Genomic DNA, 14,254 nt, shown 5'->3' on the forward strand with positions numbered 1-14,254 from the left:
CTCTACTCATGGCTTCCATATATGGCAAGGAGCATTTCCTCTCACATAGTGCCATTTTTAGACAAGTTCAGTTTTGTCAATTTACCTACATAGCAAGTCAAAATCAAAATTATATAAAGGTATCCCTGCTCAGTGCTAGAAGCCTAATGAAAAGCATTCTAAATGCTAAAATATATAGATATCTGTAATTACAGAAAAATAGTTTCAGAACAGAGAGAGCATCCCCCACAGAGCAGAGTTTTAGTGTCTGCCACTCTTAAATCCAACATGGAAAATGGCAGTGTTTTTGGAGGTGGTGTGTCTGTATTACTGAGAAACCATCTCACCTCCAGGCTCTTAATTGAGAACAGCAGCCTTGATCTTCTCTGTATCCTTTTCACTGTAAATATATCTCCATACCAGGTCATAACCAATTACTGTACCTTCTACATGTCACCTGCTGCCCAAGAAGCATATCTAAAGAAACTGACATCCCCCTCTGTTGAGCTTACACTATTCTCTTGGGAGACTTCAACTTGTTTGTTTGTGTCTTTTGGCTTTTCCTGGTTAGGGGTCGCCACAGAGGAACTCCGGTCTGCTAATGATTGGTAGTTGATTTTTACATGCCGAGTTACCAGCCCTGACACACAACCTTCAACGAAGGTACGCCCATTCACGCATGTCTCCACGCTGAAGATGCTCTAGCTGAGAATCGAACCGGACAGCGTCTTACTATGAGGCGACAACGCTACAGCAGCACCACCACCGTGGGAGACTTCAACTATATTTCACTAATTAGGAAACCTACGTCAACTCAAAAAATATGCAGAAGGAATCCTGGAATTCATCGGTAATAGCTCACTTGACCATCTGTTTTAAGTCCAAATTAGAGAATCAAAAATATTGGACCTGTGTTTCACTAATACTTCCACTCTATGCTAAATGTCTACTGTTGCCACATCACTGGGCAAATCTGGTCACTGTTCAGTAACATTCATTATGATGGTAAACACCGACTTAGCACAAAACCCCACTGTCTTTAGAGACTACTTTAAGAGAAGCCTAATCCAGCTAACTGATGACCTGATGAAATGTAAGTGCCCTCCTGACCTTGATGACCCCATCCAGCGCATTGCCACATTTATGGATAATTTCTATGCCCACCTCAAAGCATGCATTGAGACATATTTACCAATAAAATGCAAATACAATGCCAAATTCAGAAATAATTCCCTATGGTGGATCCCTAGAATAAATAAACTATTCAATAAGAGAAAGAAACTCATAGCAAGTAAAAGCAAACTTAATCTTTAGATGAACTCAGAAAGAGCAACAAAGAGCTCAGAAATAAAATCAGATTCTCCGAAAGGAAATACAAATTGAGAATTGCTACCTCTGTTAAGAACAACCAAAAAGTCTTCTTTAGCAGTGTCAGAAACAGCAGAAGTAATGCCCATCAATGCCCAGAGCTAATATCAAATAACAACACTTACTCTTCCACTGAGGTCATAATTTTCAGATTACAAGACGACTTTATCTCTAAGTTTACTTCCTTATCTTCTCCTAACTTCCCACAGCTCATTAGCACACCTATACACTCCCTCTGATAACCTCAGAGCAGGTCTGGAATGCTCTTTAAAAAGCCAAAAACACTTGCAACTTGCAGCATCAGTCCTGATAATGTGACAGTGCCTTCTTGTCAGTACCAGTCACTGTCTGTAACACTCTCCGATAAGCCTATTCAGCTTCAGCCTCTCCACTGGATTAATGCCAGAGTAATGGAGAACTGTAGTAGCCATCCTGCCTCGACATGGAGGAATGACTACTATATCTAGGAACCATACAAACCTATAAGTCTATCGAGCCTTACCTCCAAAGCAATGGAGAACATAGTTAAGGAACTTATTAACAATTACATAGACAGTCTGTAGTCTCTGGACTCAAGCTAGTTTGGGTTTGTTAAAGACAGATCATGCCTCCTGAACCTGGTGTGCTTTTTTTGAACATGTCACTGATGCATTAGACATGGCCAAGTTGTTTCACACTGCCTACCTGGATCCAGCCATGGCCTTTAATACTGTTCCACATTTCAGCTTTATTGACAAGCTAATCAAACTAAATTTAAACCCCTATATTACCTGCTGGAAAACAAACTGGCTAACTGACAGAAGCCAGTGTATTAGTATGGAAAGCCATTTTAAAAGTTGTCTCAGCCTTTAAGGACCAGGGCACTTTGTTAGATAACAAACTATCATTTGATCTCCATGTATGCACTACTGTTAGGAAAGCTTTTACATTTCAGGACTAGTCACTAAGGGTATTTCTTCCACACCTAAGGCAGTCATCATCCTACTTGGCTCCTCCATCATCAGGCCCTTAGTAGAATATACTGGCTCCTTTTGTATGTACCTGTCTAAGAGTGTGACCCTGCTTGAGAGACTGCTGTGTTTCCTTACTATGATAATCAAAGGCATATCTTCACTGAGCTGTTTAGAACCCCTTGAAGTGCTCCCCCTGCCTGTCTCCCATGAGAAGTTACCTTTATCTCCGTTAGAGAGTATCAAAGGATCCAGTCCTACATAACCTCCTGTACATGCGCAAAACTAATAATACACTTGATAACTACACAAGATAACTTCTACCAAAACATAAATAGGACCTGCTATCAATATCGATATATATCCCAAAGTATTCCTCTTATATGGAGTAGATGTCCTTTGGATGTAAAGCAAAGTACTCCCTAACCCTCTTTAAGTGTAACCTGGATGAATGGATGGGCAATCATAAATACACCCTAGGTCTTCCCCCTCAGTGCCTCATAGAATGGGGTCAACATTAGGTATAAACTAGTCATGTCAATGTTACCCACAAGTTGGGATATTGTGATGAGTCTACTAATGATCCACTAAATCATATGCCTAGTACTGACCTAAGAACCAATGAACCTATAAGTTATTGATTTTTTGTATTAATCATGACTGCCTCAAGGGAGCAAAGGACAAACCTTACTTTAAAATCCAAGGTTTGTCTTCAGAAAGGATATAAAATAGTAAATTAAGTACTTTAAAATCTTTAAAATCTAATTGTGTTAGTTGCTGCATTTCTTCTAATACTTCAGGTATTATAGTTGTCCACTTTAGTGTTATGGGGCTAATTGCATGGGTTGTTCAGTTTCTGAGTCAGAAAAACCTGTGTCCAAGACAATTTTCTGGTACCTTGTTCCTTCTTTTGCAGGATGAATCAGTAGTTCTTTTGAGCCACATGCTGAGGCATTTCTTGTTTTGTTGGTTGCTGTTGTGCCCCTCCTCCTTTTGATAATTTGAACTAGCCATAGTGATCTTCTGGGGTCCTGGCTCTATGGGCTGTTCCCGTGGGATACAAAAATGTGTTGATGACTGAACGGTTGATGGCTATCAGTTTCATTGATAATGACTTCTAATTGATTGACATTGCCAGAACTATCTTTTTGAATGTAACTATCTGGTGAAGATTAGAGGTCCTTCAAATCCCTATCAGTTTTTGTTTCTTTACAATAATTTTTCCAGCAATGGGTTTAAACTGTGTTTGCGTTTTGACTGCAGGAGCTGATAACTTTAACTTGTCGGGACTGACTTCCATGCAAGGGTATGGGAGTTACAATTCTTCCTTTATTTTCTTCTTCAATACCAGTATGAATTTCTCAAGAAACTGCACGTCTGGATCACTTTTTATGTATATTTTAATAAGAAGTGGTAACAAAGATAAATTAACAAAGTTCTTCAATTTTCTTAACAGCATTATCATGCTTTTTGAGTGTAGTCATACTTCTAAGGATTAGATGCTATGAGATGAGTTTTTAGATGCAGTGATATATAATGCAGAACATGTGGGTAAACTAGCAACAAGTATGAGTTATAAGAATGCAAGCAATAACTCATTTTTTACACTAAGATAATATGCATCTACATTTTTGGAAAAAAAAAAAAAAAACAATCTGATTAATGGTCAGTGTGCCACAATATGTAATTTAATTATGGAAGTTGATATGAGAGTTAGTGTTTTAAGGAATTAAAAAAAATCTTTTATAGGGAATGCCCAAGTCTTATAACTAAGGACATGGCTGAAGCCTTCCAATCCACTTTATGAATAAGATAAATCAAGCAAAAATTAGAAAAATTATTTTACTGACTGGGAAGGCAGCTATGCCTTTCATGTAAAAAAGGTATATGCAATAACTGGAGAATATTCATAGCCAGCATAGCGGTCCTGGAAAAGATGGGCAAGCAGGCAAATGTCTAATTGCAAAAGGGATGGAAATATATAGGAAATATTTCAACAAGTTCCCTGCACTAAGAAAAATGAGTGGACAGGAGGAGAAACCTACAGATGTTTTTCTTGCAGCATGTGAAAGAAAGCATGTAAGTGATGTCCCATTTATAGGTTCATAGATAAGTACTAAGCTAGTTGCCCTTGAGAGCTATTTTAAGCTTAGACAGTTTCCCTTTTTGTGCTTGAATTAACCTTGAATCACATTTGGTTAGAGACTGGCCTTACTCATCCCATGGTTTGTAATTATGTATTACCTCTAAGGAGAATAACTGGGGTCATACCATGGATAATTTGAGGGGACCCAAGTGGTTTGTAATTATGTATTACCTCTAAGGAGAAAAACTGGGGTCATGCCATGGATAATTTGAGGGGACACAAGTGGTTTGTAATTATGTATTACCTCTAAGGAGAATAACTGGGGTCATACCATGGATAATTTGAGGGGACCCAAGTGGTTTGTAATTATATATTACCAATAAGGAGAATAACTGAGGTCATACCATGGATAATTTGAGGGGGCCCAAGTGGTTTGTAATTATATATTACCTCTAAGGAGAATAACTGGGGTCATACCACGGATACTTTTAGGGTACCCAAGCCGTTTGTAATTATATATTACCTCTAAGGAGAATAACTGGGTAATACCATGGATAATTTAAGGGGACCCAAGTGGTTTGTAATTATATATTACCTCTAAGGAGAATAACTGGGGTCATACCATGGATAATTTGAGGGGACCCAAGTGGTTTGTAATTATATATTACCTCTAAGGAGAATAACTGGGGTTATACCTTGGATAATTTGAGGGGACACAAGTGGTTTGTAATTATGTATTACCTCTAAGGAGAATAACTGGGGTCATACCATGGATAATTTGAGGGGACCCAAGTGGTTTGTAATTATATATTACCAATAAGGAGAATAACTGGGGTCATACCATGGATAATTTGAGGGGGCCCAAGTGGTTTGTAATTATATATTACCTCTAAGGAGAATAACTGGGGTCATACCATGGATAATTTGAGGGGACCCAAGTGGTTTGTAATTATATATTACCTCTAAGGAGAATAACTGGGGTCATACCATGGATAATTTGAGGGGACCCAAGTGGTTTGTAATTATATATTACCTCTAAGGAGAATAACTGGGGTCATACCATGGATAATTTGAGGGGACCCAAGTGGTTTGTAATTATGTATTACCTCTAAGGAGAATAACTGGGGTCATACCATGGATAATTTGAGGGGACCCAAGTGGTTTGTAATTATATATTACCTCTAAGGAGAATACCTGGGGTCATACCATGGATAATTTGAGGGGACCCAAGCATGGGCTAAAGCATTTAGGAGCTGCCTCTCTCCATTTGTAGTACAGGGGTCAGTCCTTAGGTAAATTTTCTGTTTCCCATCCATAGATCCAAGCTGTGCTTGAATATGAACTTTTTTTATCTAGATGGGGAATTTGTCCCAGAACAGCATTTTGCTCTGCAAGGTATACTTTTCTGTCCAGACTCTTCTGCTGATGTTACAGAAGAGGTTTAGATCCCCAGGCTGAGTATTTCTGATGCCATTTGACTTACTGATGTGCAGTAAATTCATTAGTACTGAATGGAAGGATGCCTTGTGTGCCAGACTCAGCTCACCCCTAAGTAGTCCGTAGGATACCAAGAATAGGGGCAGGCCTTTGACTCAGTCCATGCAGGACATGTTGTGTAGGCCCTGTTTCCTGTCAGGAAGGTATCCTTGTGGGTGTTCCAGTTGTTGTATGTGTCTGGACATATACATGTGAAAGGGGGCATTATATTCAATGAATTGCGTAATGATCCCTGAGTAAAGCAGGACAATGACATCCTTAGATCTAGACACACTCCATATGTTTATAAGCAATGCAGTACAGAAGGACTTTCTTACAAGAATGGACACATGTTGGTCAAAAGTTAGGTCACTGTTCACATAAATTCCCAAATCCTGAACAACTGGGTCAACTCTTAGGGGTGTATTGTTAATGTGGTAGTTCTCTGTGATATATTACTTCCCAAAGGATACAATAATGCATTTTTTCGCATTTAGTTTCAGTCCATGATTTTGGCACTAGTTATTTGGGACAAACTTCCAGCAGATTGGCTAAGTTGTTTGGGAATTTAATGACTGCTCCTGACTTGCAGACTTGTTCAGCCAAAGCCCTTTGGTATTAGCTTTTACTTCAGAAAATGAATGCATTAATGCCAATAAATCATAATGCCTTACAACTCTTTTTTTTTACTTCTGCATCAGAATTTGTGGTTAGTGTGGCTTTGTGTTGCTTGTAATTCTTTATACATAGGACAAACTGCTATATAACTTATCAAGCCTGTTTATGTCATTGGATAACAAAATGGCAAGTTGTCATGGAAGTGTATAAGCTCCTAGACTTGAATGTTAGTGTCAGTTTCAAGTGCTAATTAAACAGGAGACCTATTAGGAAAAAGAAAAAAAAATAAAGGATGTAAATTGTTTTATAAATGGAGCATTTCAATTAGATGAAACTTTTAATTAGAATCATCCTTTCTTTATATATTTTATGTGCTTCACATTATACTAAAAAGGTTCTTATGTTGCATTGCAAGTCTTTTTTTACATCACAGTACAATTGCTTTCATGGACTATTAATATTAATGAAGTCATGTTATCCATGGATTTGTTACACCACAATTAGTTACCATAAGTCTGAAGTCTCTTTTTTACTGGTTTATATGAGATGAAAGTGATTGCAAATTAATAAAAAAAACTGTGTGAATATTCCCTTGGTTATCTTTATTTTCCCACAATTTTTGCAGTTCTGCTGGATTTCTTCTTGAGTACTGAATGCACAATCATTTCAACATCTTCCAATAATAACATACCATCATCCGCAAACATGCTTTAATTACTTCTTTTCTTCTTAACTCCCTGTCTATTGACCTTATTTATCTTCTATGCTAATTTTTCTGTAACTAGGATAAATGTCTCTAGTCATAAAGGACACATGACTTTCTAATCTTTTCCTGTTTAGCTCATCCATCATCTTCCTGTTTACTCCCAATCTGAATCTTTGATTTCTTATATATTGCTACTGATGCTCTGTACTGCACTTGTCCCCAAAACCTGATGTAGACTATTCAATATAAATTCTCAGTTTACATAATGAAAATTGTTCTGTATTTCCATGTAGTGCCACCCCTGTTCCTTTTATATCATACCTGTCCTAGCAACTCACAAAATGTAATAACAGCTTGGAGCAATATGTGGATGATGTAAATTATAAGAAATCAGCTTGAAATCTGCCCTTCACTACCACACTGCTTTGGTAAGTGAGCACTAAATCTAGCTGCATCTACTTGTCCTTTGATATTACATAATGAAATTGGTCTATACATTGCCGGTATTTTTACATAACAAAGAGGGCATTGTATTTGATGATGGGTCTGATAAGGGTAGAGAACAGTAGTAAGATGACTTCTTTGGATCTTGGAGATATACTGCTGGGAATTAACTGAGCCAGATAGAAGGATTTCCTGACTATGGCAGTAAAATGATGATCGAATGAGAGTGAGTTGTCCACACTAAGTGCCAGGGATCTTATGACCATATCTGTTTGAAGAGGACTATCACCTATAACATATAAGGTAGGAACACTTTTATGCCAAGTGCATTTCTGTCATCTTTTAAAACTTCAAAAAAAGTAAGTGTAAAAAATGTTGTTTGTTTAATTCTTTATTAATACTGGCATGAGGATAGTGTCAAAAGCCTTGCCTAGGTCAAGATAAGCATCATACACAAGGTGACCAGCATCCAGTAACTCCAACTTTTTCAAAGAAATGTACTAGGTTCAGTAGACAAGGCCTACTCTTCATAAAACTAAACTGAGTGAGGTCTATAGGTTGCCCATGCCTTCATAAACAATTTTTATTACAATATGTTCCATGGGTCTGGGTGGCTCTGCAGAGCAGTTGTCCATGTGTAAAAGATCCATAGTGGCAATTCTGCAGGCATCCCGGTGGATAGGCTGAAGTTTAACAGTTTAAGTAGAGGGTCAGATAGTATACTCTAGGCATAAATGAAAATGCTGACTGGTATGACATTTGATCCCATAGAAACATTAGTTTAATCTGTGATAGGGATTTTAAGACTTGTTCCAAGGTGATTACTAAGGAAACAAAATGTTTAGGGGTAGTGGGAGCAGCAGTGTGGACAGCTGTGGTAAAGTTGCACAAAACATCTCTGTTAATATACTGTTTATATCCTTGAGTTTGCATTGTGTGATATGGTTATACATGAGCTCAATGCTGTTGTTAAATATTATTCCTGAATTTATAATTGAAGAAAGATTTTAGTTTCCTTTGATATCTGTAGTGACTTTAAGCTCATGCTCCGCTCTACATTTTCTACCAGTGCTCTCAAGTTCCTTTGTGGCATGCTTCAGAATGGTCCTGACATAGAAGGATGGGAATTTCTTACAACTTTTCAATATTTTCCTTTTGTTAAAAACTTTATTTACATGGGAGATTTACTAGGTAAGTCTGCTCTTGAATTTAGCATTATAGAGGAAAGACGGGTACTTGCTTTTCTATTTAGCTGTTTAGACACTGGTAGAAGTTGTAAGTGAATGCAGCAGCCCTCTTTGCTGGGTTCATTTGTGGGGATTGTTGGGAATTTTGCATAGGTCTTCTGCAAGTTAAAGAAAGAGTTTGCTCTGGGGAAACAGCTAAAGATAGTCTCATTTAGTTATTGGCTGGTACCACTAGTCCTGAGAGAGATGCCTGATTTATGGCCTAATTTAAACAAGGATGTGGAAATGCAGCTGGGGTATAGACAGGGGTCTTGGTTGGGAAAGACCAGGTCAGGGATGCTAGAGCCGTTAGTGGGCAGGTTTAGAATGTGCTCTTGCGCACTCTTATTAACAAAGGTTAGGAAAGTCTAAACATATCCACTTTTACAGGTGTAGTTATGCCAATTAATGCTTTGGTAAGTAAAGTACCTTGCAAGAAGGTAGTTGGCTTACTATTTAATGCTTCATTGCTGTTAAGCAATGTCCTTGATCTTTGGGGATCATTGATTGTAATCTGTAGTTAGCAATGAAGTAACAGATTTGTTATGGATGATTTTTATCTCCAGGAGCTCCAAGTTAGGGTTGTGGGTAATTTGATGTGAAGTTATGGTGCTTGTGACTAATGCAGGTACTCCACTACAGTTAGCCAAAGGTCTGGAGGCATAATAGGTGCTAAACCATGGTATGGAGGGAGTGCTGTCACTGATACCATGTGTCAGTAACTATATAAATATGAATGAGTTTAATTTGTAGGAAGGCCTCAAGTTCTAGCATCATTTGGTTTAGACTCATAGCATTGAGTAGTGTCTCCATGATGTTGTCTGAATTTGAGTTTGAGTTTGTTTTGTAGGAATTTCCAGTAGAGGGACTCTACCTAAAAAGTGCACTATGGTGGTAGCCAAGGGCTTTATCTAGTCTGCACAAGCCCTGGTGTGAGAGGAGTATGTTATCCCTGGTGAAACAGAAAATCATATCTACCATCTCACTCCAGGCTGACATATTGAATACCCTTAGAATGACGCCAACTACTTGGCCATTTGTTAAAGCCGATTATATAGTTCTGGTAGTTAGGCAGTATTTTTGGCAAAGGCATAAGACTACTCAAGACCAGTGTCTTTCCTGGCTCTAACACATGAATAATACATTCCATCATGTCTCCTTGCATGTCCTCTAGGTAGAACATCTCAGGTCATTCAGTTTAACATGGTCGACTACTAGGTCATTGTCATAATTGTCTGGTTTTGGTGAAATTAAGGTCCTTGTGACATCGCAGATCTTGGTACTGGACAAGCAGCTTACAGTCACACTGTTGCTGTCTACTCTGGTGAGTGTGCTGTCTGCTTGCTTAACTATAGAGTCACCTATGACTAAAACATCTCCTTGTGTGGAAGCTGATGGGCCTTGTGAGCTTAGGCTTGATTTGCTATTGGCTCTTATGTGAACTATATTGATTTGCAGCATGTGTAAATGTCAAAACCATAAGATTTGACTTTTGTGCTAGATTCAGGGATCTTTTGGAATGCTTTTCAGGAAATTTTGGCTTTTTTTTCTTTATAGCCCTAGTATAAGTTATAGGCCTAGTGATCTATTGTGCTTGATGTGCTGTTATGGAAATATGGTGCTTACCAACAGCAGGTGGATGCAAGAGGTTTGCTTCCATGTCTGTTAAATATTTATATTTATCAGAAGTTGTCCTAGCAATTGGTAGAAGCAGTGAACAGTCAGTAAATATAAGGTAGGTTCCACACTCCCTTAGAACACTTAATGCAATCAGATTGGCCACATATGGCGACAGTATACTGTTGCATCATGTTGCCAAATGATGAAAGACTTGGGCTAGTCATAGCAAATCTATTCGGCTCAGGAGTGAGCCAATTCATATAACAGGTTCATAGGTATGTGCTAGACTAACAATCATTGGACCTTTATTAGCTGAGCCATGCATCCCAAATGTATCCAACAAATGTTGGTGCCTTACATGTTATTTTAAGGGGTATGTGTAAGCTAGGGTGTAGGTGGTTAAGCAATTACAGGCTACCTCTCTCCATTAGAGACATTGATGCCAGACCGGGGGTTAAGTTCCGATTTCCCAATCCCTGGTTAAGGTTACACTTGAATGAGGTCAGCGAAGTACTCTGCTTCACATGGATGGGAAGTCTGTTGCAGAGAAGGAGTATTCTTTGAAGGATATACCTGTCCCTCCAATATGTCCTGTTTATGTCACAAGCAAGGTTTAAGTCTCTGGATTGGGTAGATCTGATGCTATTTTTTCTGGATTTGTAAGAGGTCCATCAGAGTGGGATTAAGGGATGCCTTGTGTATCAGACATAGACAGTCACTCAACAGTCTGTAGGAGACAGAGTATAGGGATAGCGTTTGAGGTGATCCACACAGAACATATTGTCAACAACTTGCATTCTTTTTGTGAGGAACCTCCGTAGACATTCTGCCTGGTCAGGTGCATACCACAGGGGGCATTGTTCTCAATGATGTGCCTGATGACTGATGAGGGTTGAATACAGTGGAATAATGACTTTCTTAAACCTAGATGCCAGGTTACTGCCTTCATACTTCCAAAATCCATTACTACTGGGCTCCTCCTCTGGGTGTGTTATCAATAACGTATTGTCCTGGGGTAGCCCAATTTCCAAAGGGCAATATTATGCATTTCTTGGCACTGAGTTTTAAACTATGACACATTTGTCTTTGTTAACCCTTCTTGCATGATATTAGTGTCTTGGGGGGATTGTATGACAGCTTCTAGCTTGCAATCAGTTTCAAACCTAGTCAGCCAGAGGCGCTTTTCATTGGCCTTGACATACGAGAAGTAGATGCCAAAAAGGAGCAGACCTAGCACAGAGACCTGAGGGACTCAGCTAGTGACTGGCCTATTTGTGGAGGTGGATTCCCCCATCCTAACTTCCTGGGTCCTATCAATGAGCCAGCTGGCAATCCAGTGGCTTATAAAGGTGTAGACCTAATTTAGTGAGCTTATCTAAAATGCTCAAGTGAGTTATTGATTCAAATGTCTTGACCATGTCAAGGTATTCGGTGTGCATCGTTTTGCTCTCATTGATTGATTTGGTGACCAAAAAAGTCCAGCAGGTTCAGTAGCCATGACCTGCCCTTGACAAAGCCAAGCTGAGTTGGATCCAGTGTCGGAAGGTTTCCTATGTCACATTTATCAGTTCCATGATTATTCTTTACATGGATTTTCATTATAGACTAGTAAGGCTTATGGTTTTGTTAGTTTTCCTGATCTGTGGATGCCCTGCCCTTGTGCATAGAGATAAAAGTAGCAGCCCTCCTTTCATTCATCACAAAGCCTGTTGGAGGCCGAGGTTAAATAGTGAGTCTAGTGGGCCCAATAGGTTATGCACCATGCTATTCAGGAGGCATCCTTGGGATATTATTAGAGCCTATTAATGCAGTGGTTTTGGCCTTAGAGAGTGTTTTAAAGACCTGTTCCATAGCAGTAACTGGGAGAGTAATGTTTGGGGGTATTTCCTGAATAGGGTCTATGGGGCAAAGTGTGGTTAAATTAAAGTTGAATTTATCAGCCAGTAGATTTCCTATACCCTCTGGCTTTTTAATTTCTCCAAATCTTTTGGGTTTCTAATATCATGATGGGAATAGACCCCATTCCTAAGTCAAAGTATGATTAAAGTTCATGAAATTAGTATTGTTTCAGTCTTTGATGTCAGCCAGAAGTGCTCTTCGCGGCACAGGCAATGTGCCCAGTAATGACTCCTTCTGAAATTCTTATGGAATTACATGTATGGGTAACATAGCTAAATACAATTTTTCCTGTTTTCATGGACCACTAACTATGTCTGGTTTTCTCAAATCTATCTTTTGAACTGATGTTAATGGGTGATCCCATGTGATGTAGACCATCATCTTTATGATGCTTTGTGGCTCATGTTTCCAGTGTTTTTCGGCTACTTCATTCTAATGTTTGCATAATCCCCAGTGCAACAGTCTTGCCACATTATTATGCCTTTCAGTATACAGTCCTTCTGCCATTAGTATGTCACAGCTAGCAACAAGGTGTGCAACTGTTTGCAATTCTGTTTTACAAAACCTACATTTGTCTATTCCTCCCACATGTTCAATGGACTTTGCAAACTAATGTGTACGTAGTCCACTATCTTGTGCCTCCAATATTAACCTTTTATCTTTTGGTTTGAATTCGCCTCTCCTTAATCATTCCTGCATTTGATTCTGATCAACATAAGGTTGTTCCAGGAGTTTTCTATACTTGCAACTATATTTATCCATTTTTCACATTTCTTGCCTTCTCATCTGATCCTTCATTCACCTTATATTCTTTCTTTTGTTTTTTGTTAAATTCAGTTGCTGTCTGATTTTTATCTACTTCTGGTTTGATTTCCATTCTTGCTTGATGCCGATATGCTTCTGCTAGACTAAGAAGGGAAGACATCTTAGATTTATTCTCATGTTTCAAAACGTTCACTATATTTGGGTCTCGTGAGGTCAGCAGATATGTATGCAGTATCACAATTGCAGATCTATACATGTAATCAATTTCAAGAAGGCCCATACCTCCTTCAGAATGGGGAATATATAATCTTGGTATGCACTGATTTTTATAAATCATTTGATGAGCATGAAGCATCCTTCTTGTTTTCCTGTGTCATCTACCCACCATATGTTGGGTCCAGTCACTCACTTCAATACTGTAAGTTAGGACAAGAAGAACAAATTGGTTTATAGCATGAACTTTGCTCCTAGATGCCAATGCTGTTTTCAGGATTAATTTAAGTCTTCTAAAATAATCCTTACTAAGTTTTAGTCACATTTGTTCATATTTTATTGTTGATCCTTCATCACTTCCCAAATATGTATACACTCCCTCTTGCTCAAGTTCTTTCATATCACATTCTTGTCCCAAACTGATGTTTTCCTGGTGCTGCAGTCTTTCTCCTTTAAAGGTTGCTTTTGCACATTTATAAAGAACAAATGACATTCTTATATCATCTGAAAAAGTTTTGACTACTTGCAGTTGTGCTTTCAATTCCTCATCTGATGCACTGTACAGTTTTAAATCATTGACAAGGAGAAGATGAGAAGTCTTTACACTTTGTTGCTTTCTGCGAGCCAAATTATAGCCATGACCTAAGCTGTTAAGCAGACAGCTTAATGGGTTAAGGACAAGACAAAAGAGCAGCAGTGACAGAGAGTCACCCTGGAATATCCCCTTTTGGATTTTTATCCCTGGAATAATAATTTGTCCTTTATCATGGCTTAACTGCAAAGTGGTCTGCCACTGTTTCATGATCGCTGTGATGTAGTTTATCAGTGTAGGGTGTGACCTAAACATTTTTAAGCACTCATTTATTCATGAATGTGGGATACTGTCAAATGCTTTTTTATAGTC

Source organism: Protopterus annectens, chromosome 11.part0, assembly GCF_019279795.1.
Source record: "Protopterus annectens isolate FY-2018-M chromosome 11.part0, PAN1.0, whole genome shotgun sequence".
NCBI lineage: Eukaryota > Metazoa > Chordata > Ceratodontiformes > Protopteridae > Protopterus > Protopterus annectens.